Genomic DNA, 3005 nt, shown 5'->3' on the forward strand with positions numbered 1-3005 from the left:
ACTGGGTTTTATGTATTATGGGCTTTTAAAAAAAAATTAGAACTTTCGTTTTTTTTTTTTTTTTTTAAATAATGCTAACGTGAAAAATTGTAGAAGTTTCAAAAGTTTCGGTTTTATATATGTACATAGACTACGAGCCAAAGTCATGGATGTTTTTTCTCTAGATTGTACCTAGTAAAGAAAGTTTTGTAATTTTTTTTTTTTATGTTCTAATCATGATATGTAAACTCAAGATTTCAATAAATGAAAGATGTATTTCATTTTATTTTGATTTTTAAAATATTTTTTCCTTATAAAAAGTAAGTGGCAACTCCAATGTAAAATATTTGATTTAAGATATGTAATATCATCAGTTGAGCTATCATTTTGAGAAACAATATTACACAACCTTACATCATTAATGTGGGATTAATTGGCTACTCATATCATTGCAAGATTTTAGAGTATGATACTGAATTTAATATCTTAAATCTTCAAATTTCTTATCCTTTTTATAAAATAAAAAGAAAAAGAAAAAAAATCCTCAATTGGTTTTCAAATTCAAATTATATTATATCAAAATGCTAAAATTGTGTAATTCACTTAAAATATAATACTAAAGAAAGATAAGTAAAGTTAATGCCACAAATCATTAAATTAAAAATAATAATATTACATTTTGTCATCTTAGACCGAATGGACCAAAGTTGACTAAATTGGACTAAATAGACAGAAGTCAACCGAACAGACTGAATTGGATCAAATAGGACCAAATGGATCAAAATAGACTTACATGACCCGAATTGAAACAAATTGGACTTAAATGGACCGAAATGACCAAAGTAGACTTAAATGGACTGAAGTGGAATGAATTGGACTATATGAACCAAATGAACCCAAATAGACTGAATTAGACCAAAATGGACTAAGATGGACCAAAAATACTTAAGTGGATTGAAATTGACCAAAATAGAACTAAGTGGACTGAATTGGCTTTGGGATAAAGAAGCTAATTTTTAAAAATTCTTCACAAAATGGGGTTATGAAGTGTGCAGATTTGACTTAGGAGTTTAGGTAACCTACTTTTTGCAAAAGAGAAATGCTAGAACCACAACTTTTTTCACAACTTGCTTACGTGACAAGTCGTGAGTATTTGAGTAAAAGTGATGGGTCTACAACTCTACCACTCACGACTTGCAACGTGAGCAAGTTGCGGCAAAAGTTGTGGTCCTAACATTTTCCTTTGCAAAACCCACATGTATTGTCGGTCCCAACTCTTAAATTTTTAGACATTGAAATGCTAAAAGCCATATTGAAATGCTAGATCAATGAGATTAGTTCAGCCCAAGCTTATAAGAGGCTCACGCCATTGACTATTGAACATCTATATTTACTAAGAATACTTAACATCATGGAATAATTTCACATGCCTCGACAAGTGATATTTACTTATAGCCCATTAAAACAAATTGCACAAGCCTCAGTTACAGCCTACAACGGGAGGAAATTTTCACTAATGAGAGTCAAGATACATGGGTGCTTCAATCATTTCAATTTTAAAATACTATGAACTTGAGGATAATTTGTGGTTTGACCAAAGCAGCATGAAAACCGCACAACGGCATTGAAGTGATCCAATTTCATTGCTTTTCAAATATGAACAGATTAATAGTGGTAAAACCATGGTTCACCCATTATACAGGAAACTGAGAATGGTTAAAGAATTACCAAGTCTAATATTCTCCGTTTGTGAAAAACATAGACCAGCTCACTTACTCCTCTCTATAAATAGAGATATCCCCATATGCTATATTCCCATCCCTCACCCAAGCAAGAATACGCAGAGTACTATACCATAAGATAGAGATAGCAAATCCTAAAAATATGATGAAAGGTTTTCCATATCTTGTTACTGTGGCCATTTTGGCTTTGGCATTTTCCCTTGCTTCTGCCTATGACCCTAGTCCTCCGCAAGACTTGTCGCAATCAACAACACCAATTCTGCTGGTATGTACATACTCTCATTATTATTAGCAGTAGTAGTAATTTTCATCAAGTTCATTTGAAATCATTAGAAGTTGTACACAACAATGAAATTATCCCTTCAATAAAAAATAATATCGAAAATATGCCTTATTATGGTTGTATCATCTACATCATATTTGTTTTACTCAGACTTGTTATTGTCCATTATTACAGAAGTTTCTTTTTTTTTTTTTGACAATGAAAAACTTTCTTTGCGCAGTGTTTGTGAATGAAAAATTTTGTAAGGACCCAGCAGTTGTCATAGCCGATGATTTTTTCTTCCCCAGACTCAATATTCCCGCAAGCACTGCAAATAAAGTTGGATTCAATGTCACTCTTGTGAACGTCGATCTATTACCAGGTTTGAACACTCTAGACATATCTTTGGCCCGTCTTGACTTTGCACCATATGGCTTGGATCCTTCGCACATTCACCCTCGTGCCTCTGAGATTCTAGTAGTTGCAGAGGGTACTCTCTTAGTTGGATTTGTCACATCCAACCCAAACAAACTTTTCACCAAAGTTTTAAATAAGGGAGACGTCTTTGCATTCCCAATTAGCCTCATTCACTTTCAATTTAACGTAGGGCAGACCAATGCTGTTGCTTTTGCCAGTCTCAATAGCCAAAATCTCGGGGTGTTCACCATTGCAAATATAGTCTTTGGATCTAATCCTCCCATCAATCCTAATGTTCTCATCAAAGCCTTCCAAGTTGACAAGAATATAATTGATTATCTTCAGAAACAATTCTAGTTAAACCACAATTTGGAAAAGTATATGTAATAGGAATGATTAACTGCTAGGTAGTTCAAATATTGCTTTCCACTTTTCCTTATTCTCCTCTTGTAATGCCTTAGAAATAATTTTTCTAGAATAAAATCATTATTATTTGTGATTGTTTGTATGTGTCATGATGTCATAACAAAGGCAGAGTAGCCAAGATCTTTGTCGTTCAACTATTACCTTCCGGTGACGAAGACATTCACTGTTCAAATTCCCTT

General features: G+C 33.1%; 1 pseudogene; it reads left to right on the forward strand.

The window, feature by feature from the left end:
- Nucleotides 1–1863: 1863 nt before the first annotated feature.
- Nucleotides 1864–2757, forward strand: LOC142607141 (germin-like protein subfamily 1 member 7; annotated as a pseudogene).
- The last annotated feature ends 248 nt before the right edge of the window (nucleotides 2758–3005 follow it).

The sequence above is a fragment of the Castanea sativa genome, chromosome 8 (assembly GCF_040712315.1).
Source record: "Castanea sativa cultivar Marrone di Chiusa Pesio chromosome 8, ASM4071231v1".
Taxonomy (NCBI): Eukaryota; Viridiplantae; Streptophyta; class Magnoliopsida; order Fagales; family Fagaceae; genus Castanea; species Castanea sativa.